Source organism: Bos taurus, chromosome 2 (assembly GCF_002263795.3).
Source record: "Bos taurus isolate L1 Dominette 01449 registration number 42190680 breed Hereford chromosome 2, ARS-UCD2.0, whole genome shotgun sequence".
Classification (NCBI taxonomy): domain Eukaryota; kingdom Metazoa; phylum Chordata; class Mammalia; order Artiodactyla; family Bovidae; genus Bos; species Bos taurus.
This window is the reverse complement of record NC_037329.1, coordinates 60,833,418-60,859,562: the sequence shown is the minus strand read 5'-3', so window position 1 is coordinate 60,859,562 and position 26,145 is coordinate 60,833,418. Positions and strand designations below refer to the sequence as shown.

General features: G+C 42.7%; 1 long non-coding RNA gene across 1 annotated transcript in view; it reads left to right on the top strand.

Annotated features, from left to right (window-relative positions):
• The window catches only part of LOC112442665 (uncharacterized), a 308,112-nt gene extending 294,106 nt beyond the window's left edge, over nucleotides 1-14,006 (top strand). Inside the window, exons 8-10 of the long non-coding RNA XR_009491735.1 lie at nucleotides 4,500-4,598; nucleotides 4,728-4,814; nucleotides 10,139-14,006. This is a non-coding gene — a long non-coding RNA (uncharacterized lncRNA). The remainder of the gene's footprint in view (nucleotides 1-4,499; nucleotides 4,599-4,727; nucleotides 4,815-10,138) is intronic.
• Nucleotides 14,007-26,145: the final 12,139 nt, after the last annotated feature.

Sequence of the window (26,145 nt, the reverse complement as noted above, 5' to 3'; positions counted from 1 at the left end):
TGGGGCTGGTGCACTGGGACGACCCAGAGGGAGGGTATGGGAAGGGAGGAGGCAGGAGGGTTCAGGATGGGGAGCACGGGTATACCTGTGGCGGATTCATTTTGATGTTTGGCAAAACTAATACAATATTGTAAAGTTTAAAAATAAAATAAAATTAAAAAAATATAATACATTCTTGAAAATCTGTACAAGAAGTGCATGTGGGAAAGCCAGATAATAGACTTATTTGGTATAAAGGAGGAAGGGGTTCCATTCCCAGAGAGCTAAAAAGGTGAGAAGATCCCTAATTATACCTCCATTTTAAAAAACATAATTATGATTTATTGCTAACATTTGGTACATGTTCTTTAATTGTGTTCTTTTACTTCTGAATTAATTGAATATACAACTGACCTGCCTAAGTCCAATGAGAATCAGATTAAGGCGGAAGATTCTTTGTCTTCTGGCTGCTTAATGATTTTTGGCTTTGTCTCAGTTGTATTGTTTAACATGAACTATATTTCTTATCACTTGTATCAGCACTTTCCTTTTTCTGTTTTTTATTCATTTTTAGAAAATAATAGGACAAAATATAATAAACATCCAAATAGTGGCACAAACCATCTCTGGACTGAAACAGAACAGTTCACTCTTGGGTAACATCAGTGTGTGATAGCTTGAATTGATCATTCTTTAGGGGTTGAGTGACAGTGTTGAATGAAAGCATGGGAAAAGGGGTTTGTGTGATAATATGTGTGAATGTATAGACTGTTTGGAGGTTGAACATAAAAGTTAAGCCTTCTCTGTATTTCCTGAGAAGTAGAGAGAGGCTGTTTGAGAAGTTGCTAGGTCAGTGCCATTTAAAAGTGAATGATAAAAATGCAGAGAAGAATGTGTAGGCAGTCTCCAGATTATGGTCCAAGGTATACGCTCATTATACTACAAAGTTGTCCTTTGTACTACTCATAGAACTTTTATAAGGCAAGTGATTTTGCCTCTGCATCTTGGGTGTTAATCATGGCCTGTGAATGGCATTGAAATATATAGAATTAACTCTGGGTAATACTTGAAGGAATAATTCTTATGGCTTCAGATAGCCTAGATGAACTGGTAGCAAACACTTGCTGATTTTGTGGGGCAGTGATGTGTGGTCTGAAGGAAGTGATTCAGTGGGGCTCATCTGGATGTGGCATGGTTCTCTAAAAAAAACCTAGGCTTAATGAAAAGAGTAAATGATGTAGGTAAGGAGGACCCTAACCCTGTGTCCAGGTAACTAGGGCATTGATGTAAGCATAGCTTATATAACAAAGATGTATGTGATACAGTCACTGGATTCCTGATCTTATTCCCTGTACCTTGCTGACTAAAGAACAAGTGAAAATCTTTGGGCATGTCTAAGAAATAGTCTTTATTTTGCTCCACTTTCTCTATTGTATAGATACTATTTTCCCCTTTGTAATTAATGAATAATTTGTGGGGAGATACTTTGTGCCCATATACGTATCCCATTTCTCATCAAACTTTCTAGATTTACCATCATTGGTGATTTGTTTTTGCCTCAATTCTTGCCATGATGGTTTTACTAATTGTTTACTTACTAGTTGACATTGTGTTAAAAAGAAGAGCCTTTCCTTTTTCATGTTTATTTCTTTAATTTCTTTATTATCTGGATAGACTCATGGATTCTTATTTTATTCAGTGGGTTATAATACATCAATATTTTTACTTATTTTGATATTAAGGTTGCCCCAAATTTAGCCAGTAGGAACTCCTTCAATTTGCCTCCTGTGCTCTTTTATCATGGTCTCATCATTCTTTGTGGAGAAGGCAATGGCAACCCACTCCAGTACTCTTGCCTGGAAAATCCCATGGACAGAGAAGCCTGGTAGGCTGCCATCCATGGGGTCACGAAGAGTCGGACACGACTGAGTGACTTCACTTTCACTTTTCATTTTCATGCATTGGAGAAGGAAATGGCAACCCACTGCAGTGTTCTTGCCTGGAGAATCCCAGGGATGGAGGAGCCTGGTGGGCTGCCGTCTCTGGGGTTGCACAGAGTTGGACATGACTGAAGTGACTTAGCAGTAGCAGCAGCAGCAACATCATTCTTTGAGCACTTGCTCACTTTTGGGGGCATGGAGGATGTTTCATGATTGTCTTGTATTTTCCCTGCCACAGCTCTAGAATCAGCCTTTCTTCAAAGGAGCATGGCTAGTTTTAGAAGGCAAGGGTATTTATAAACCATGACTTGGAGGTGATTCATTTGTTTTTGCTTTGTAATACATGGATACTATCTAGGAATTGAAAAAAAAAAGTCTGTCATAGTTATTGTGTTGGTTTCTTCTGGCTGCTATAACAAAGTACCATAGATAGTGGCTTATCAAGAGTCAGAATTTATGACTCACAGTTCTAGAGGCTGGAAGTTCAAGATAAGAGTGCCAGCAAGGTCAGGTTCTGGTGATGAGTCTCATCCAGCTTGTAGACTGGGGACTTCTCATTTTATCTTTGTGTGGTGGAAGGGGCTAGGGAGCCCAGCGGGGGCCTCTTTTTTAAGGATGCTAAAGCCCATTTTTGAGGCTTTACCCTCATGACCTAATCACATCCCAAAGGCTCCACTTCTTAATACTATCACTTTGAAAGTTAGATTTTCAACACATGAACATCAGATCAAAGCAGGTAGTCTGAATTTGGGTCCCCCAGAATCTGACCTTGAGCCAAGAATTCAAGGGCAAGTTGTTGATTGGGCAAGGTGATATTAGGTGGGGGTGAGGAGAGACAGAAAGAGTGCTATCCAGCTGGTTACCACAGTGGGACACTTTGAAAAATTGTGCAAACACACACTTCAAAACAACCCTGGTCAAGGGGAGAGAAAGCTGCAGTGTTTCATCTCCCACCTACCGGGCATTGTCCAGGACTGCTGTGTGGGGTGGGGTGGTGGGGAGGCAAGCCTGGGGAGTAGAGGAGGCAGTCACATTCCCAGACCCCTGTAGTCTGGAAAGATGGCTGGACGTCAAGCTGGCTTGCACAGATAGACATGGTGAGGGGAGTGGGATGTGGGCGTCAACAGTGTTCACCGCAAGGTCCTGGCAACTCCAGGAAAGGGGAGTAAAGCAGATTGAGAAATAGAGAAAAGCTTTGGGTCAGACCCTCTGAAGGAAGGCAGTCTCAGAGGTTGGGGGGGTGGGTGGGTCTCCTGACTTGTGTAGAAACTTTTAAATAAGGAGCCTGAGGATTTTCCACACAAAGAGCACCCTGGCTTGGCTATTACCACTCCTGCTCCCTCCTTGTAAGCTCCCAGGCCACATGCTTGGCCTCATCCACTCTTGGCTTCATCTGTCTATCTCTAGTTGTTCTGCTGAACAAGTGACTTTGCAAAGGATGGTGCTGGGATATCAGGGGGTAGATACAGGAAGGGTACTAAAGTGGGCTGGAAAATAGGAAGAAGGGGGTACTTATCACCTCACCTTCAACACCTCAGTGGTGTTAGTATCCTGAATCTGGCTGCATCTAGCCACTCCCACTGCTCCTCGCTGGTCCTCGTGGCCATGACCTTGCACGTGGATCTCTGCAATGGGCCGTAACCTCTCTGCCACCTCCACTTGCCCCCTTATTCTCTACACAGCAGGCTGGACATGTGACCATCCTACTTAGAACCCAACAGTGCCTTTCTCTCCCACCCAGGAGGAAATCCAGAGTCTCTCCTGAGGCCGACAGGCCCCCACGTACCCTGGCATCTCCTTACCTTTCCTCTCTCCCCTGCCTTTCTGCTCCTCACTGATTCTAGAACACACGAGCTTGTTCGCTTGTTGTTCCCTCTCCTCAGGATGCTTCTCCATCGAAGTCACATGGCTCCCTCCATCCCTTCTCCTCTCTTCTCATCCCCAATGTCACCTCTCTCCCAACCTCACCATCTGCTCATCAGTCCATCCCTTTACCTCTCTTTTGCTTCAAAGCCCTGTGGAAATAAATGAAGCCCATACAAAGGAGAATAAGCAAAGACTACTTATTCAGAATTTGCTCCAGCATGAGAGTCAGCCAGCATCCCTTGCATTTGACATAGACTCAAAGGCAGGCAGAGCAGTGGGAAAGCTTTACATGGAAAAGGGGAAGGCTTTCCCTGGGTTATGCCCTCACTGGAAACTGTTGTACTGGGGAGGCTTTAGGTAGGCTAACTAGAAGGGGCCTCCTATGTCAGTGGTTAGGGGTGCATACTTAGCCTTCTCTGGTTGGAAGCAGGGGAAAAAGGGAAGCTGCCAGTAATTAATCAAGCCCTGTCCACTTGGGGCCAATTGTCACAAGGGTTTACTGTCTGGCTTCCTAAACTATCATTGGAGATAGTGTTCTGACCTCCGGCAAGTCTGATTATAGCAGGCTGGCTTCCTCGGTTGGTTTCTTGGGCAGCTTGCTGCAAATTGTGGGTCAGAATTCTATTTATATATATATTCTGCTGTAATCTATTTGTATGTTTAGTCTCTAAGCATTCACTATTTATCTAACATGATGCATATTTGTTTTTCTAGTTAGGGCCTGTCTTACAAGATAAAGGGAGCTTGGTGAGGGCAAGGGGCTTATCCTGTTGCCACTGCATCTCCATCTCCTCAGACTCTACCAGGCACAAGGTGGGTGCTCAGTAAAGGTGAGTTGAGTGAGGGAATGATGGTGCCCGATCCTTCCTCTATATAAGTTTATAGAAATAGAACCTTCTGCTTTCTCCTTTTCTTTCCTTATGGGCTGACGCTTTTGAAAAGGCCAACCACCATTTGAAGAAAAGATCCGGGTGGAGAACCCTGAGTTTTGGATTCAGGGGATCAGACTTATATGTCTGTAGGAGTGAGGTAAGTGAAAGAACAAACTGGTTTGGTGAGTGGGAAGGACAGAACACAGAGTCTTTGTCCTGCAGAAAGTTGGCCACCTTGACTCGGTGCCTCCCAGTCTGTGTCATGTCAGAATGTGGGCCTACTGTTTCTAGAGCATATGCACTGTCAAAAAGAAACTGATACCCTGGAATTTTATATAAATACATCTAGTATTCAAATGTTAGCCACTGGACTTCCCTGGTGGTCCAGTGGTTAACAATCTGCCTACTCATGCAAGGGACACGGGTTTGATCCGTGGTCTGGGAAGATGCCACATGCCCCAGGGCGACTAAGCCCGTGAGCCACAACCACTGAGCCTGTGGCTGCGGCTACTGAAGCCCATGCATTTTAGAGCCTGTGCTCTGCAACAAGAGAAGACACGGCAGTGAGACACCCTTCTACCACAACAAAGAGTAGCCCCTGCTCACCTCAACTACAGAATGCCTGTGCACAGCAGTGAAGACCCAGTGCAGTCATAAATTTAAAAAAATAATCAATAAAAAATTTTTAAAAGTGGTAGCCACTAATAAAGTATTATATACTGGGGTGAGAGGAGGAAAGTGGGGAAAACTTTCCAGAGATGGTTCTGTGGGCTGCATTCAGTCCTAAGGCAGCCAGGCTTGGCCTGTGCTCTGCCACGATGGAGACCGGAGGTTAAGGTTAAGATGGCTGGTGTGAACCTCCAAGCTCCAGCCATTAGACACTACAAACTGGGTCTCAGCATATTCGTTGCCTTTGAATAATTTTCATTAGGAGTCATCTGTAGATGTGAGGAGGGTGATTGCACGAGGCCGTTTTGGCATCGAGCTGATTGTAAGTGAAGCTGCAGGAGCCATCTTTCTGATTATAATTGAGATTCCAGATGAATTAATAATGACGCCATATGATGGGAAAAAGGAGGGACCTGTTCTTGTTTATGTTAAAAAAAGTTTTAGGTGCTTTCACTTAAAAAAAAAAGTGATTTCTCAAAACTTAAAATCATTGATTGATACTGGGAGTAATTAAGCTTATTTCCCCAGAATATAATCCTTTAGGAAATCCTTTTCCTAAATACCATTCATTACAGTTTGCAAAGGATTTAAAGGTAAGAATTCTGGGCAATGCTGATTATAAAACAAAGAGAAGAAAGGGAGTGTGGAAGAGTTATTGGTTGTTATTTTCACAGCTATCACTTAAGAGCCCAACAAAAATTACATTCACAATGGATTTTTTTTCTCCAATTCCAGGAAAATGCCAAAATGCAAACCAGCGAGGTTGATATTATTTAAGATGCTATTATCCTTGGTGAAATGTAAGCACAACAACAAAGCTCTCCAGTTTCTTTGGAAATGGGAGACAAAATGAATTTGGCTAAAGATAGCATTTTGCCAAATTTTGTGATGGTAGCAAACCCCATATTTATTTGAAATTGCTTAAAACTTTATCCTCTCCCACCCCAGCTCTGATTGAGCTAATTAGAACCCACAGGGAATCATGTGGGTAATGGTGGGAACAAGGAAGTATAAATATGCAATGCAATTAGTGCCTGCTCTTTTTCTGTGTGATGCAATCTGGAAGCTTGCAAAGGTTAGAACAATAGGATCCATTGATACTCAAGTTGCTATGGGAGTCCATAATTATGATATAATATCTTGCCAGCCTTTTGCAGGCACAAAGGTAGAATGGAATATGAGTAAATAAAATCCAGCAATTTTCTCCATCCATAATTTTTTATATCAATAACTTATTTTCTCTGTTTTTTTTTTTTCCCCAAAGAAGATAGAAACCTACTCAAACATTTTATGTGCCATTGGAAGACTCCAAGGGAACAAATTTGGTTTGCAATCAGTGAAATGAGAGGTGGTGTTATTACAAGCTGAAGAAAGCTATTCCATGATACCCTCTTCCTGCCATGTGTAGAAGTCCTTGACTTTTGCTTGCTACTGCTGGGTAAACTCATTCCAAGAGTAAACCTGGATTTAGTCAGTTATTCCTTAATTTGTCTGGACTATACTCGGGCTGGGCCAACCTCATGAGCATGGGACCTATGAAGTCTCTTATTCTTCTGGACCTTCTGTTCTCAGTCACTCAGTCATGTCTGACTCTTTGCAACCCCATGGACTGTAGCCTGTCAGGCTACTCTGTCCATGGGATTTTACAGGCAAGAATTCTGAAGTGGGTTGCCATTTCCTTCTCCCGGGGATCTTCCCAATTGGAGGATTGAACCTGCATCTCCTGCATCAGCAGGCGGATTCTTTACCATCAAGTCACTTGGGAAGCCCCAAAGTCTCTTATAGTTGCATTTAAAACTAGCACAATACAGTACAAAGATGAACAACATTCTTACTAATAATTTAAATTTAGATTTCTCTTTATTTAGAACAACACTGTGACAAGTGAGAGAGACCACAGAACAAAGGAAAAAAGCTTTATATTTTAGTATCCTTAATATCACAGTTTTTTCTGCTTTTTGAACAAGGGGGTGTAATTTGCATTTTGCATTTGGCCCCATAAATTGTGTAGCTGTTGCTGTACCAAGGCACAGATAAGTGTAATTTAGAGATTCATTCACTCATTCAACAATTGTTTATTGAACATGAACTTGGTACAACATGTGCCAGGTATCAGTTCAGTTCAGTTCAGTCGCTCAGTCGTGTCCGACTCTCTGCAACCCCATGAATCGCAGCACGCCAGGCCTCCCTGTCCATCACCAGCTCCCGGAGTTCACCCAGAATCACGTCCATTGAGTCAGTGATGCCATCCAGCCATCTCATCCTCTGTTGTCCCCTTCTCCTGCCCCCAATCTCTCCCAGCATCAGAGTCTTTTCCAATGAGTCAACTCTTTGCATGAGGTGGCCAAAGTACTGGAGTTTCAGCTTCAGCATTATTCCTTCCAAAGAAATTCCAGGGCTGATCTTCAGAATGGACTGGTTGGATCTCCTTGCAGTCCAAGGGACTCTCAAGACTCTTCTCCAAAACCACAGTTCAAAAGCATCAATTCTTTGGCACTCAGCCTTCTTCACAGTCCAACTCTCACATCCATACATGACCACAGGAAAAACCATAGCCTTGACTAGACGAACCTTTGTTGGCAAAGTAATGTCTCTGCTTTTGAATATGCTATCTAGGTTGGTCATAACTTTCCTTCCAAGGAGTAAGCGTCTTTTAATTTCATGGCTGCAGTCACCATCTGCAGTGATTTTGGAGCCCCCAAAAATAAAGTCTGACACTGTTTCCACTGTTTCCCCATGGAGATTCAAAAACAAACAAACAAACCAAACCCAACCAAAACAAAGGAACTGGTTTCTGACTCCCGGGCCTTAGCATCTGGTTTGGGGAGAAACACCTGCCATCAAGGCTTGTAGATATTTAAACCAATGTTGGTGCTGGCAAAAAGAAATGAAGCGTCTAGCAGTGAGCTGGAGATTGGACAACAGAAGGAGAAAACACTCTGCAGTGACTGCATCTGTAGTGATTGTGCAGATTTTTCATAAGAGAGAATAAACTAAGACCTTTTACATGAGAAAGAAAAAAGGAGTATTGAGGCCTGAATCTGTGGCCAGGAGTGAATCCCGTTTTTCTCGATGATAGAAACAGCCTGGAAGGAATTTGCAGAGGCGTTATTTCAGATTGTATCTGACTGTTCAAACTTGTAAGATATTTTAGAAGTACTCTTTTTGTTAAGAGAAAACCAAGTAATTAGAACTAGGCACACAGAGATTGGAGGCTTTCTCATATTTTACTCCAACTTTATAAATTATGAGAGAGGCCCTGCAGTTATCTTTTGTCAAATCTGAGAGAGTAACTGTATTCTGCTAGTAACTGTCAAAAGTAGGACTGAAACCCACATCATCTGATGGCAAATTCTTCTCTACTACATTCCAATTATCTACCCCTTCACAATCCTTAATTCAACAACTGTTCTTACTTTCCTTTTCTAATATTAAGAAATTAGAAAGTGATAGTATTTCTGCCTGGAGAATTCCATGAACAGAGGAGGCTGGCAGGCCACAACCCATAGGGTCACAAAGAATCAGACAGGACTGAAGGGACTAAGCACGCACACATGAATAGTATTGTGCAGAAGATTTTTGTCTTTTGCTTCATTTCAAAACTTACGTAAGGGGGTTTTTAAAAAGTGAATGTTTCTGGTGCAATTCGATTATAATTTATCTTATAAAAAAACAATTTCTCCCTAACCACTCTCACTCTGAGTGAGGAATGCCTGTGTTCTGGAGCCAGCCTTCTGGTGTGGAAGAAAGATAGGCTTGTAGTCAGGCCTGGGAGGAATCTGAGTCTGCCGTTGGAGAGCCATATGCCTTTGGAACTGTGATCAGCCTCCTTGAGCCCCAGCCCCCCATCTGTAAAATGGGCACAGTATTGACTGCACTGTAGTGATGTTGGAGAGTTTGATGAGATGAGGTGGTGGAAAACCCCACAGGTGTTCAGGTGCTCAGCGAATGCTGTTTCCTTCTCTTAAAAGACAAAACATTTCCTCTTCTCTTTACCTCTTTTAAGGCTTCTCCATGGTGAAATTGATCCTTTTATGTCAATGGCATATTTTATCTGCATTTGAACTTGAGAAATTTCTAAGACTTTTAACTTTCTGTTAATATATTGATAAAGAGAGGAAAATGTGACTTTTCAGTTTTAGTATTTTCCTTCCATGTCTACTTTATATCCCAATGGTGAAATCCTAGAACACTAAAAATTTTAGGGGCGGTTGAGTCATCTAGTTGAGTAATTTAAAAGTGATGAGGTACTTTGAGTATAACCATAATAGCTGTCATTTAAGAAGGCTTTTAGACTAGGTCCTAGTCTCTGCATTTGACCATATTAAATTTTGTTAAATCTCACAAAGAGTCTTTGGGGAAAGTCTGTTATTGTGTCCATTTTACAAATAAGGAAGCAGAAACAAGCAGTTAAATAACTCATCCTAGGTCACTTGGGCTGGCCCAGGTACGATGTCCCAACCATTATGCGAAACTGCCTTAATTACAAGGCATTTCAGACCCCCTGATTTTACAGGTGGCTGAGATAAGGAAAGAGTAACTAACTGACTTGCCCAATCTCATCCAGCTGCTTCAGTGAAGGGGCAGGACTGGAGCCCCAGGATGGTGACCCTGGGATCATGATCCCCGAGGGCAAAGTTCTCTCTACTCCCTGCCAGAGTTACTGGCAGGACAGGCTCATGAGAGGCTCAAACTGGGAACCAGCCAAGCTAGAACTAGATAACAGTATTTCTATTCCTGTGCCTTTCATTAAAGATGCATGATTTTTGTAATTCTTTCCTTTAACAGTAATTGCTATGTTTTGTCTTTCAGAAACCTGGGCAGGAGGAGATAAGCCAGTATATCTGCCTGTTGAGCCTACAGTTAAAAATAATTATAGAGAACATGGTGATGCTTTGGAAACTGTTAGGTGATATGACATTTTTCAAATCATACTTTTTTTTATGTTATTCGGTTCTAGTTTGGAGGAATTATGTTCAGAGAGAAAGAAGAGTAGGAAAAGGAAAGTCAGACACAGTCATTTCTTTCGTGGAAAGTACCTGACCATTATTATAAAAAGGTGGATGCAGATGAAATTTGGATCTACTGGTTACCTATTACTTATAAGTTACTTATTACAATAAGTCAGAATTACTTATTGACTATGTGTACCCTTTTCCAGATTCCCTGGAGAAGGAAATGGCAACCCACTCCAGTACTCTTGCCTGAAAAATCCCATGGACAGAGAAGCCTGGTAGACTACAGTCCATGGGATCGCAAAGAGTTGGACACGACTGAGCGACTTCACTTCACTTCACCCTTTTCCGAAAAGAATTTGGTGTTTACAACAAGATTAGTAAGCCATTTTTGTGATGCAGCTGTAAGCTGCTGCTGCTGCTAAGTCGCTTCAGTCATGTCTGATAGACGGCCTCCTACCAGGCTCCTCTGTCCCTGGGATTCTCCAGGCAAGAACATTGGAGTGGGTTGCCATTTCCTTCTCCAATGCATGAAAGTGAAAAGTGAAAGTGAACTTGCTCAGTTGTATCCAACTCTTAGCGACCTCATGGACTGCAGCCTACCAGGCTCCTCCGTCCATGGGATTTTCCAGGCAGTAGTACTGGAGTAGTACTCCATTGCCTTCTCCGGCTGTAAGCTGAAGGGGAGACAAAGAGGCCCGCTGTGAGGGTTAGTGCTGTACCTGTGGTTGAACAAAACCTTGTGTTTTGGTGGCTCAAGTTTCGTCATTCTTATTCTCCAGAAAGGAAGGAACATAGCAATGGTGTCTACAGGAGGCAGTGTTTGTTTATTTTTTGCGTATAGTTGCTTTATGATATTGTGTTAGTGTCTGTTGTGCAGCAAAGTGAATCAGCTACATGTATACATATATCCTTTTTTCTTTGGATTTCCTTTGCATTTAGGTCAGCCCAGAGCACTGAGTAAAAATCCCTGTGCTATACAGAAGATTCTCATTAGTTATCTATTTTGTACATAGTAGTGTATATATGTCAATCCCAGTCTCCCAATTCATCCCACCTACCCTTTTCCCTCTTTGGTATCTATGCTTGCTCTCTACATTGTGTCTTTTTTCTGTTTTGCCAATATGTTCATCTGTAACGTTTTTCTAGATTCAACACATGTACAATGTTGTACGATATTTATTTTTCTCTTTCTGACTTAACCCATCCTGTATGACAGTCTCTAGGTCCATCCATGTCTCTGAAAATAGCAAAACTTTGTTCCTTTTTTTAAAATAACCGAGTAATATTCCATTGTATATATGTATTGTGTGTGTGTGTGTGTGTGCGTGCGTGCTCAGTTATGTTCAATTCTTTGTGACCCCATGGATTGTAGTTGGCCAGGCTCCTCTGTCCATGGGATTTTCCAGGCAAGAATACTGCCTCAGGTTGCCATTTCCTTCACCAGGGCATTTTCCTGACCCAGGGACAGAAGCTGGGTCTCTTGTGTCTCTTGCATTGGCAGGCAGATGCTTTTCTATTGTGCCACCTGGGAAGGCTGTATGTATATACTACATCTTCTTTATCCATTCCTCTGTCTATGGACATTCAGGTTGCTTCCGTGTCTTGGCTATTGTAAACAGTGCTGCAGTGAACACTGGGGTGCATGTATCTTTTTGAGTTATGGTTTTCTTTAGGTATAGGCTCAGGAGTAGAATTACAGGATCATTTGGTACTTCTATTTTTAGTTTTTCAAGGAACCTCCATACTGTTCTCCATTGTGGCTGTACCAATTTACATCTTTACCAGCAGTGTGTAAGTGTTCCCTTTGCTCCACACCCTTGAGCAAAGTTTATTTTAATGAAATTCAAAGAGTAGTTTCTCCTAAAGAGTGTGATATAGGGAATAATAACCAGTAACAGAACAGCCACCGTATTAGCAGTCTGGGTTCGCCAGAGAAAGAGAATAGGAAATCTCTTCATCTATCTCTGTCTCTGTATCAAGAAATTTTTGTAAGGAATGGACTCACGTGATTATGGAGGCTGACAGGTCCCAAGCTCTGCTGTCACAGCAAGTTAGAGTCCGAGGAGAGCCGATGGTGTAGTTCCAGTTTGAGTTTGAACATGTGACAACCAGGAGAGCTGATGGTGTAAATTCTAGTCTAATCCCAAAGACAGAAGAAGACCCACCTCCCAGTTCAGCATCAGGCAGAGAGAGAATTCTCCATTGCTCAGCCTTTTTGTTCTATGCAGGCCTCCCGTGGATTGGGTGAAGCTCTCTCACATTGGGGAGGGTGGTCTTATTGATGTAAATGCCAACCTCGTCTGGGAACACTGTCACGGACACACCCAGAAGAATGTTTCACCAAATATCTGAGTGCCTTGTGGCCCAGTCAAGTTGACACATCAGATTAACCATCACGAATCCCCCTCTTTTCACATGCAATCTAATGCAGTTCTCTAATTCATGACACAGGTAAGAATCAGAATTTTGTACTAGTGTAAATCTATATTCCATCAAGAGTTCAACTTATAATTTACTTATAATAAATACTCTTTGAAGGAAAATGAGCCTGTTTTGGTGAACACAAAGATAGGCTATCAGGGTTTTGGATGGTAGTTGCAACCTTACCTCAGCCTCAGTCCCAAAGATCTGCATTGTGATTTGATTGCACAATATTGAGACAAATTCACAGATAATTAGCTATATAATGTAACATTCTTTTTTTTTTTTGTAGCTTGACTTGATATAACAGAATACATTTCCATGAAATGCATTTGGATGCTGGAAAGAGGAAAGTAGGGAATGTTTGTTTTAATGTAAAATCATTGTTGACATTGGCTCATGTTTGACTTAGAAGAATCAGAGAAAAGTATTAATGCTAAGGACTGAGGACAAGCTGTAGAGACTCCACATTATTTCTCATTATGATGCAGCTGTTATGCTTGAATCTAGATTGAACAGCTGAGCCTGGCCAGCCTGGCATTGCTATAGCATGCATATGGACTGAAGCCACCCTGTAGTTCCTCATATGCAATTTAGTATCTACAGGTCTGGATTTAGTGCAGGGTAAAACTACTCACTTTCTGATGAATAATATGTTTATTACTGTTAGTAGGTCGCAGTTAAGTACTACTCCTTATATGTGCTGGGTAACTTTTTGAGTGGGGGTACCTCCCTCTCTTTCTATAGACACACACACACATGCACACACACACACGCGCACACACACACCTTCGATGGTTTAAACAACAAATGTTTATCTATTCCCAGGTTGGAGGCTGAGTCTAAGACCACAGTGGTTCTTTATGAGGGCTTTCTGGAGGAATCTGTTCCAGGCCTCCCTCCATGGCTTGTGGATGGCCATCTTCTCCCTGTGTCTTCATGTTGTCTTTCTTCTGTACATGCCTGTGTCCAAATGTCCTTTTCTTATATGGACACTTGTCCTATTGCATTAGGGCCTAACCTTCAAAACTCCATTTTAACATGATTACTTCTGTATAGACTCTGTCTCTAAACAAGGTCTCTGAAGATTCTGAAGTACTGGGGGTTAGGACTTCAGTGTATGAATCTGGGAACAATTCAACCCATATTTATACTGTATGTACTGGGTTGGCCAAAAAGTTTGTTCAGGTTTTCTGTAACATCATATGGAAAATCTCCAATGATCTTTCTGGCCAATCCAATAAGACTATGTACATATAATTATATACAGGTGTAGTTATATATATATATATGGAGAAGGAAATGGCAACCCACTCCAGTGTTCTTGCCTGGAGAATCCCAGGGATGGGGGAGTCTGATGGGCTGCCATCTATGGGGTCGTACAGAGTTGGACACGACTGAAGCGACTTAGCAGTAGTTATATATGTGTGTATATATCTACATATACACACATAAATGCATGTATAGTTATATATGCATATAGTTATAATTATGTATGTGTATCAGTTCAGTTCAGTTCAGTCGCTCAGTAGCGTCTGACTCTTTGCCACCCCATGAATCGCAGCACGCCAGGCCTCCCTGTCCATCACCAACTCCCAGAGTTCACTCAGACTCATGTCCATCGAGTCAGTGATGCCATCTAGCCATCTCATCCTCTGGCGTCCCCTTCTCCTCCTGCCCCCAATCCCTCCCAGCATCAGAGTCTTTTCCAATGAGTCAACTCTTCGCATGAGGTGGCCAAAGTACTGGAGTTTCAGCTTCAGCATCATTCCTTCCAAAGAAATCCCAGGGCTGATCTCCTTCAGAACGGACTGATTGGATCTCTTTGCAGTCCAAGGGACTCTCAAGAGTCTTCTCCAACACTACAGTTCAAAAGCTATGTGTATAGAGGTATACTATATACCTGTATACATACATAGTATAGTTATACGCATGTATATAGGTATAGTATATACACAATATGTATATATGCATGTGTTTGTGGATGTGTGTATATGTAGTAGGCATACCTCAGAGGTTTTGTGCGTTTGGTTCCAGACCACTACAGTAAAGCAAATATTTCAATTAAGCAAGTCACACAAATGTTTTGGTTTCCCAATGTATGTTATGTTTAACAGTGTACTATAGTCTAAGTGTACAATAGCATTGTGTCTAAAAAGAACGTGTGTACACCTTAATTAAAAAACGCTTTATTGTTAAAAAATGCTAACCATCATCTAAGGCTTCAGCAAGTTGTAATCTTTTGCAATAGTAACACCAAAGATCATCTATCACAGGTCACCCATGACAGATGTAATAATAATGAAGAAGTTTGAAATATTGTGAGAATTACTGAAATGTGACACAGAATAACAAAGTGAGCAATGATGTTAGAAAAGTGATGTCAATAGATTTGCTTGACACAGGGTTGCCATAAATCTTCAATTTGTAAAAAATTCAGTGTCTGTGAAGCACAATAAATGGAGGTATGCCTGTACACATATGTATGTGTAAAGTATGCACATACATGCACATTCATTTAATCAGGCCTATGAGGTAGGTTCTGGGTTTACTGTCCTTTTAAATATGAGGAAACTGAAGCACAATGCCCAGTCCCTCACAGCTGCCAAGTTCAGGAGCTGAGGTTTGAACTCAGCCCCTCATCCCTGAGACTGTGTCCAGGTCACACAGCAGTGAGTTTTCCTGGCAGCACAAAGTGACATGTTGATGGACTGCAAAGGGTTAACATTTGGGAGGTATGCTCTTAAAAACTTTAAAATAAGCTAGCTTACTGAATTGTGGCATGATGTGGAAACGACACGTGAAAGGCAGTTCTACAGCCCTCCAGAAACATCATCTGGTTTGGAAAACTTGTGTACTTGAGATGTTTATCTGAAGTTGGAGAAGCTTTGTACCGAGCAAGCAGTCAGTAAGCAGCCAGAGGCTTGTGGGCTGGGTCTCTGTTTCCCTCTCCTGGCCTGCTTGCGTGATCAGGTTCAGCTGACTCTCTTGTACACACACAACTGTAAGTAATCCTGAAAATCAGAGGCTATAAGTAGTTATGGCTGATCCAAAGTGTGAAGACCCCACATGGTGGGATGTGGTGGGGGGAGATCACAGCCGCGGGTGTGGGAGCACAGATGTAGGCTTGCTCATGGGCTTTCATCTCCGTGTCTTCCATCCATGGATGGCTGGTCCCCCAAAAGGGTCACAGGGAGATGCGGCAGAAAGAGGAAGTCACTGAGGATCTGACACTTGGGTCCATCCTTTGTTTCCCATTGTCTCTCTGATCTAGAACAAACTATGTGACCTCTCTTTTCTTTGGTTTCCTCCTGTGCAAATTGATACTGGTTGACTAAATCATCTTTCCTTTTCTGTTTTTTAAAAAATACTTATTTATTCATTTGGCTGCACCAGGTCTTAGTTGCAGCATGTAGGGTCTTTGATCTTCGTTGTGGCCTTCAGACTCTTAGGTGTGGCACGTGGGATCTAGTTCCCCTATCAGGGATTGAACCCAGGCCCCCTGCATTGGGATCAAGGAGTCTTAGCCACTGGGCCACCAGGGAAGTCCTCCCTTTCTGTTGATGGGTCTCTGTGGAGGGTCTTCCATGTGGTAGGCACTGTGGGGTACAGGAGTCTGAAATGCAAGGCGTCTGGTGGTTCAGAGCTTGGTCTCTGGAGCCAGTCTTCATGAGCTTAAATCTCAGTGCAGCAGCTGACAAACGGCTCCCTTGGCAAGTTAATTTCTCTCTCTAGGCCTCAGTTTCCTCATCTATAAAATAGGAATCATAAAAATAATAACCATCTTAATAAGTCAATGCTTATAAAGATTTAGAGCTAAGATTGTCTCATCCACACTCTGTGTTTACTAAATAATAAGCCCTCTCTGGCTTTCCCCCGCTATTTTGTATGTGTATCTTTCTGTTTTTTTAAAAGCCATTTCTGTCTGGCTTTAAAGAATTTACCCTGCTGTTGTGTGGTTGGGAAGACATATAGTGATAAAATTAGACATAATTGCTAAATCAATACTATCATATTTTAGGAGGTGATATGAGCTGAGGGGTCTCCAGGAGGACTAAGAGATTCAGATGACAGAGGGAAAAGGGCCCTGGGGTTCACTGTGTGCCAGGCACTCAGCTAAGGGCTTCACACACATTTCCTCTTGGTCTTTAAAATAATCCCAGGCAGTCAATCTTGTTTCCCCCATTTTCCAGCTGAGAAAACTGAGACTTTAGAGAGGTCAGGTTTGGCACTAAAATTTCTAAGTGACGAAGCCAGGATTCCCTGGGGGCTGTGAGTTCAGGAGGCGGCAGGTGGGCTGTCTGGAAGTGTTCTTGTGGTCAGAATAGTGACAGGACTGCAGTGGCCCAGACACGAGCTGGCTACTTGCCCCTCCCTTTTCAGAGTCCTCTGTGGTCTCAGGGGTCCCTTGACAGGTACCCTGCTGGAGTGCTCCTTTAGATTTTGCTCATTATTGTAGCAGTACTCATGTCAATATTTTATAGTCTGATTTGATTATACTTTATTCTCAAGGCCTTAAAAGAAGAGCATATTTTAAAAGATGAATAAATAAATGGTTGAGCTCTGTGTGTTGTTAACCACACTTAATGCTCATAGAGTTTTCCTTGAAGAGCAGGAATGATGCTCTCTGTTCTTGGATTTCTGAAATCAATTATGTTTTTGTTAATTGGATTTTGTTCCCCTTCTTTTGGCCTTCCTCTGACACAGAAAATAAAATCTGGGGGTTTGGGCTCTCCTTCTGATGGATGGCACCCAGGGGCAATACAAGCATTTTTCACTAGTCTCTGTTTTTCCAGAATTCTCCGAATGGCCATTTATAAGTCTAAGGGACCCAGGGTCAACTTCTATTTATGTGACAGATTCCTTATGTTGGTTTATTTCACCTCAAAAATCTAACCCCGTGGAAATATTTCAGGATGTTGACCTTTAAGCATTGTGGATAAAATCGTGCTTCTTCCCCATGCTTACCAGCAAAAACAACCACTGCAATTATAACCATAGCTGCTACTCACTGAATGTTTAATACATTCCAGGCACCCTGTGAAGGGCTTTTCATGCATACTCTCATTTACTTCTCCCAGTGACCCTGTGAGCCAGGTGATTTTTTAATCCTGTTTTACAGATGAGGAGACCAAGGCTTAGGGAAGGCAAAGAGCGTGCTTAGTGACACGTTTCTAGCTAGATATTGGTGACTAGTGAATTCCAACCTGGTCCTGCAATGTCAAATTCCTCAATGTTCTTTAAATGCAGATCTAGCAATGAATGGTCTTACCTTCTCCACCAGTCTTGGAGCACACTGTTGTGTGTTTGAGATTCACAAAGTAAAGCAAGCAGACCCATCAGCTCAGAGATGGGTCTTTGGCTAAACTTTGGAACACTTACTCCCAGAGCGAGCAAACCGCGGTGCAGTGCCACACAGCCTGACCCGCTAAAGGGCCAGTGGGACTTGGGGCCTCACGTTTGACAGCTCGAGGGATCACCTGAAACCGTGGATTCCTACACGCTGCCTTCCTGCTCAGCCGCCCTTTTCAGGTGCCTGGTGTTCCAAGTAGGGTGATGGTTGACAGGGCCTCGTTTGCCTGAATTCCTTCATTTCAGAACAGAATGTCTATCATCCTGGGAAACCTTTCAGTCTTGGGCAAAATGAAACTAGTGCTCCTCCTCCTCTAAGGGAGAGTTCAAAATCACCAGCCTGGTCTTCGGCATCTCACTGTCAATCCCATCAGTCTACAGCTCTTTTGTGTCAGGAGCTCCGTCAGCGCCCAGCTTGCTGGCTAGAAGCTGCCTCCCGACAGAGACTGTCGCCCTGTCTAAACTCTGGTCAGGACTCCCTGAGTCCTCTTCTCCACTAGGCTTCAACCTTGGCCTGTAAAGACCTGAACAAACACTAACATGGTTTCTAACAGCTCAAGGCTGAATCCCTAGGATGACTCCTAGAAAATTTTCTCAGGCCCACCTGAGAAAATTCAAGGCTGCTAAAATAATTTACTTTTTGTTCCAGCCAACACCTGAAGATAGGGCCCCTGCCTCCCAGGCCCTGTGGGAGAGCGGGAGCCTGCCTATAATAAGCTCCAGTTAGCAAACCTAGATGGTTTCACATGGACCAACCCCCTTCTAGCTGGTTGTCATTTTCTTTATTGAATTCCCCCCATCCCCACCTCCAGCAACACTCTCCCTATTCACTCATCCTCCCTTTAAAATGCCCAGGCACCTCTGTACACATCAAAGTTGAGTTCAGTTCCTGCTGGACCCTTTTCCCTATTGCATTAGTTATTGCTGGTTAAAATCTGTCCTTACCATTCTAACTAGTGTCAGGCTTCGTTTGTCTTTGACACCTTCTATATCCTGTGTTGCCTCCACCTCTTCCCCTCTTCACCCCCTCCCATGCCCCCCTCATCTCCTTCCATGCCCCCATACGCACAGGATCTTCCCTCTGAGGTCCTGCTTAGTCCCCATGCACCTGCATTGCCTGCTTCACTCTACTCACCCACTTCCAGTTCTTGGTCATCTCCTTTTTTTGACGACCTGTATCACTTGGATGTGCTGCTTCTCCCTGGGGAAATAAGATATGCTATATCATATTTCTTTCCATGAAGAGATCTTGTTTCTGCTTCTGATTTGGGCCTCTTGAGGATAAGAACAATATCTCATGCTTCTTTGTGTACTCAGGCCTCAAGAAGGCTCGTACAATGGGCAGCCCAAAGTGGGTGTTGTCAGCGATGTTGTCGAATAAGCAACTGTCCAATCGTGGCATTACCTGTCTTCCCTTAGAAAACAATGGCTCTCCTTTTGAAAAACTCTCAGGCCACTGGGAGATATATGGTATATATTATTGCTTGGATGCACAGGGTAATGAAGCAGCTAAGAGTATAACCTTTGGAGTCCCATTGGCCTAGAATTCCTTGCTCTTAATTCACCTTTGGAAAAAATCATGGGCAAGTTTATTTCATAATTTATGAAACAAGCATATCACGTTCCTCACTGGGTGATTGTGATCATGAGCACTACATGTCATAACAGTACCTACCACATAGTAAGTACCAGTAAATGGAATCAGTGAAAACAATACACCAATCACACAAAACATACCATGGATAGAGTTAAACAAGTGTAGGGTTGAAGGGGAAGAAAGGAAAGGGATGAAACAATATGGAGCAAACCAGGTGCCAGGAGCTTTGAGTCAGGGATCTGGAAAGACTTCTTGGGTGGCAAAAGGAGAGAAAAAAAAATGCTTTTTACTTATCGATCTTCTATCTTGTGCACTGCATTTCATTGACTTCTCAGAACAGTGCTGTAAGACATTTATTTACCCCATAATTTATAGTATTGACACTTTTCTGTGGTCGCAGAGTTTATAAGAGGCAAAGCTGAGATGGACCTGAAACTATCTTACTCCAGATTCATGTTTTCCTCATGTTACCAACCCCTGCCTTACCCAGTTACAAGTGTGTGTGCTTGCGTTGGGTGGGTTCATTAAAAACTTTGAACCTTCTTGGGAGCTAACAATCGTTGCTCTATCTGCTCTGATTAAAAATATATGGGACTGGGTTAAGACACTGGCTTTATCTGTAAAGTTCCTCTAACCTGTCTTGAATATATTGGCTTGGCAAATATAGGATATCTTGGACTGTAAGGAATAGAAATCCTACCTAAAGTAGTTTAAACAATGAGGAAGTGTACTGTTTCTTGTACTAGAGGACAGGAAATAGGGCAGGCTCCAGGCACAGTACCTAAAAGCCTTGGGACTGCAGCTCTGTCCCCTGCTTACCCTTGTCTGTGTATAGGCTCTGTCCTCAGAAGGGCTTCCCTAACAGACCAGACAAGTGCCTTCTTTGTTCTTTGTGAGTGAGATAAAACTCATTTCCTCGGTTATGAACTAAGTATTCCTCTCTTCAATCAATTTGGATTGTGGATCCAACCCTGGCCCAATAGCAGCCAATAGGGGAAATACTCTATTCTGATTGGCTCAAGTCAAGGTACCTGAACCAATCATTGGCAAGAAGGATAGGATAACTGTGATTGGCTGATACTAATAGGACTCATAACTATAGTCATGGTTGGTCCTTAGATGATCAGGGGAGAGGACTGAAATTCTTAATATGTTACATCTCCTACATCAATAAGGATGGATGCTTTCTATAAAAAGCAGTAAGTCTATTTGTTTTAGACTACCTGATTATCAATCTTATCAATATCAGTACCCAGCTGTAATGTGGGTTTTCCTAAGAAGAAGAAAGGGAGCATAGATCCTGGGTAGGCAGTCCACAGTGACTGCTTAGTCTGTTATGTGTCTAACTGAATATTAGGCTTAATGGACAGTGAAGGTAATCTCCCACCCTGTTTTTCTAATCTTGACAGCTCTATACCAGTGGCCTAAGCAATTAAGCAATCTTACTTTTAACCTGCACTGTTAAGATTAGTCTTCTCTAAAATGTGAGCATACATGTGACATGTGACTTGACCTAGCCCAAGTTCAACTCCCTGCTGTGTAGGGACCTGATAGCAAGTCAGCCTAAGCTGCATCTCTGTTTAGTGCCAGGGCAGAATACAACTCTGCTGACCACACAGATAGAGTGAGGGAACCTAGACTCTGCAGAGAGGGACCTCCCACCCCAAGTGGAAGCTTTAAAAGTCCTTAACCAGTCTTTTCTTCAGTTTACTCAGTTTGTACAAATCCTGACTAATTGGGAACATAGGCAGCTTAAACCAGCTTACAGATCTGATTACAGAAGATTTTAAGAGATGTGCAGTTATAACATTTTCAAGTGTGGGCAGTAACTCAAATTAGATTATAGAGAGATGTCTTGTAAAGCCCCTAATATGTATATAGATAAAGATGAGTTGTAATGAGCTTATCAATTATTTGTATTTAATTCCTTGCTATGAAAGTGCTTCTGGTGGCTTAACACCTGGTGTTCTGCCAATTACTTTAACCTTTTCCCCCAGAAATCTTGTTTGCACTATTGATTTGGACTATCTATACAGACTCTGAAATAATAAGGTTTTGGCCTATTCCTGATTTTACAAAGAAGATTGAAATCTTATGTGTTCATCAGGTTGATTTTTTATTGGACACACAAAAGGGTGTTTGGTCTTTGGGTGCCAGTTATTTGCAGTCAGCTGAAAAGATTTATTTTTTTGCTTTTTTTTTTTTTAAGGGACTATGTGGAAACTTGATCCCTAGACAATCTTAAATGGAAGTGCAGAGGGGCAGTTTGCATACACTGAATGTGAATAGTCAAATCAATCCAGGGAAATGAACTGTCTCTAGGCTGGCAGGGTGGCCAAGTTAAAGGAGCGCAGGATCACTAGAATACCTGTGTTCTGTTCCTTGCTTAATACTAGTTGGCTGTGTGACCTTGGACAAGTCATTTAACTTCTCTGAGCCTTAGTTCGTCCAGGGTTTCACTACTCCTGCAATGGCAAACACTCCTAGTCACAGGTGCAAGACAGAAAACACATGTGGTTAGAGAGGACTTGGGGAAAAAACAACAATGAAACAGCCGACAGAACGCCAACTTCAGTGTGATGGTAGGGGGCAGTCGGGGATGGTGGGGACTGAAGCGGAACACAGCCTTGTGGGACAGCCTACTAGTCAACTTCAAGCCGAATACAGATCTCATATGACCAGATCTTCTGAGTTTTTTGAGTTGAAAAAATCCAGATTTTTATATAAATTCTTTCAGTTTTTAAGTATACTGCGTGTAACAATAAACCTGTGTGAACTGCCATGCTGAACACCATGCGGTTTCCCCGTCATTCAACGTGGGGGTGCTAATTTGCAACTTTCAGACAAGAAGAACTCAGAAATCCATTGCAGGTGCAGAGTGCAATGGCCTTCTGAGTATCATGTAGATCACTCCTTAGAGTCACACCAGCGTCAAGGCAGAAGAGGTCTTAGAGGGTTTCTGGTTTGCCTCTCATGTCCCATCCCTGGCAGTTGTTACCTAACCTCTGTTTAGGTTGTCCACAAGCCAAACTGTCTGGAAAGGGACCCTGTTTGAAGTTCTTTCTTGCATTGAAAAGAAACCCCTCACTCACCAATTTGTCTTCTTGGTTCTAATTCTGTCATCTGGAGCAACACAGAGGACATCTTTGTCTCTTGAGGCTCTAGACCTCTATAAGCCACCCATCCCGCAACACAAGTCAGAGAACAGCTTCTTGGGCAGTCAGGGCTTTGAAAGGTCTTAGAGCACAGAACCCTGGATAAATTAGAGATGTTTTGTGAAAAAGAATTCAGTTGGCACCCCTTCTAGCATTCCTTGTGCTGAGGTTAAGTTTCCCACATTTGGGGAGGGGGTTGCTGGGTGGTGTGGACTGGAAAGCCACATAGCCTGTTAGGAGGTTTGAAGGATGTAGGGTCTCTTTCAGAGGGTCACCACTGGGGGCTCTTTGTTCTGTAGGAGGGTCAATCTGGGAGTATCATTCTGTCCTCGAAGGGTTGTCCTGTGACCTGTGTCCAGTTCTCACCTTACTATAACTTTTACACACTTTCTCTGCACATGGGGCTGACCTGGAATCACTTTCTTCTGCAGCTGCTTCCCAGGCTTTGTGATAGGAGAGCAGAGGAGGGCTTTGGGTGGGTTGGACAGGGGTGGGCAAGTGTCTGCTGTTTGCCTCTGCAGGCGTCCAGTTCAGGGGCCGCTGGGAGCCTGTAACTGGATGTGGGGCAGATCATAAAGAGAGGCAGAAAGGCTCAACTGCTCTTCAGAGCTGTTCTGTGAGGGGTGAAATGCTTCTTTCGAAATGTGACTGCATTATTGTAGAGTCTTCATGACATATTGTGCGGATAAGCTTTCACATGCTCTGTGATTCAACCCATAAGTCCAGAACAGGGAAATTAACTAGGTGTAATAAATAATATAGAATCTGGTGAATATTTAGGATCTGGTAATGATGATAAATCAGGTTTGAAATGCTCCTTGAGGAGACTGTGAGATTCTAAGAAATGAAGCCAGGAAGATTGATTAGAACCTATTGCTGTTCAGAAAATCTACTGCAAAAAAATACAGGGAGGTATTGCTAGGCTAATAAGAAAGGCGAATACAATCCACCTTTGCCTCTAAAAACCAAATGGGAGTAATCAGCAAATGTCATTGCTCTTAGGGGTGAATGGACAAGGGAGCAAGAGTCACCCCATGATGTGGGGGTGGAGAGGGTTGTTGATTTGATCTGTGACAGCAAAGAGAGAACACATTAGATTTTCTCTATGGTCCTTACTTTCTTTAAAGCCTTATTTATTTATTCATTTATTTGTTTGCTTATTTATCTCCCCAATTTTAAAGGAAAAGCCCTATTGAAGAAATAAAAGTTATGTTTCTAAGGGTTTGTGCCACCAAATCTTGTTCTTTTTAGGGAGTCCCATACTTGGTTTTCAGCTCTTTCTGTAAAGTTTCATATCCTACATTGTGTACAGCTGTACCATGATGAGTTTACATTTCATGTTCTGATGATGAATCACACTATTCTCCCAAAATTTGGCTCCACTTATTGGGTGAATTTAGCAGTAACATAAAATAACCCTTTTGGAAGTTATCTTGGGAGAGAGTACCCCTAAAACTGTGGTAGTAAAAAGAAGAAAAACCTAGACTGTGAATGGAGGAAACGAAGACTTGGGGAAGAGCGATAGCTGATAGTCAGCAGACCAGGGGTGATTGGTGCTGTAGCAGGAAGACAATGGACTTGGATCAGATTCAGCTGTGTGACTGTGGGCAAATTGCTTAACTCCTCTGAGCCTCAGTTTCCATGTGGATGAAATGGAGGAGAACACATCTGTATCTCATGGAAATTAAAGGAGAAAATGTGTATCCAAGCCTAGTGCTCAGTGTGGCACAGACTCATTCCCATCTCCCGACTGGGCGGTCTTCTGTTTTTATATATTCCCGATTCAGTCCCTTGCATGTATTGAACACTTGATATTTGCTGGTTAATGTACAGAGTCAGGCAGTCAGAGGGCTTCCTGGGTAGTGCTATGATAAAGAATCTGCCTGCCAGTGCAGAAGATATAAGAGATGCAGTTTCAGTTCCTGAGTCTGAAAGATCCCCTGGAGGAGAAAATGGCAACCCATTCCAATATTCTTGCTGGGAGAATCCCATGGACTGAGGAGCCTGGCAGGCTACCATCCATGGGGCTGCAAAGAGTCGGACATGACCAAGCGACTGAGCACACACAGGCATTCAGCATCTTCCAAAATCCAGGAGGCAGACAACCTGCCTCAACGCTGCTCTTTGATCTCTCATTGGGAACCTGGGGTAAACAGTGGAGCCTGGATGAGCACCACACTATGGGGAAAGTGTCTGGTGTGAGACAGACCCTTGCTCTTCTCCCAGGCACATGTATGCACAAGCATCACATGCTGGGAGGACCTCGGTCAGGGCAGGTTCCAGTTCCTTCCCTTCCTTCTGCCCCAGCTTCCTAGAGTCAAGAGAGGTGATGGTTCCAAATGAAAGACTAGTAATGTAAAAAGTTTTCTTAAAAGGGAGAAGAACAAATTTATATCTCATGGGAATTAAAAGGGAAAATGTGTGACAGTGACTCATTTTCTGTCATTTCAATATGAAGTGTGGATAGAAATGTCAATTCTGTGTAAATAAATTATTTGATTAGACAGGACATCAGTGTGCCCAGTGGTTAGACTTGCCAAGAGATCCAAGGCAAGCTGGTAAGGGTTTCCCTCATTTACTGGGCAATAAATAATGCAGAAGCTCATCAGATTTGTCTGCTGACAGATTTGAAAGAATTTGATCCCCTAAAGCTAGGGAAGTGGTAAAAAAGAAAAAATATTGCCACAAAGCTGGTTTCACTGCTTGAGAAATCTGAAGCTGCAAAAACCATGCTGAAATCATATTACAGATCTGTCTTCAGCTGGAGAAGGAAATTGAAAGTTAAAGAGAAGCTTCCCTCTCAGATTTGACTGTATTATTCATCAGCTTTCATACTGGGCGGTCTGTTTAAAGATTGGCCCATTAAGACTATTGTGCATTAACAAGGTCCTTCACCAATGGGCCATCCGTCCTGTGACTCCATTGTTTGACAGGAAGTGGATCATCCTAAAAAGAAGTCTCTGGGTGAACAGTGGTGTGTCACTGCTAGGCTTTCTAAAAATATGCGTGCTGTCTTCAATTGGCTGCAAATTGTAGCTGATTGAGGACTAGAGGTATTTTATGACAGATAAATATGCAGTTAAGATGTCCCTACTATCCCTGAAAGGGGACAAACAACTGCCTTTGGAATATGAATCCCCATATCACAGCCCTAAAATATTTCTACTAGCTACTTCTTTGAGGTATGAAAGGATGAAACTGCAATCATTTATTAACATTGAATTAATTTCATTGCTTAGACTAGCTCTCCCCTCACCCCCACCCTGCCCCTCATCCCTTCCTCTTTCTTTCCTCCCTTCCTACAAATACATGTCAGGCAAACTTCTAGACTCAGGA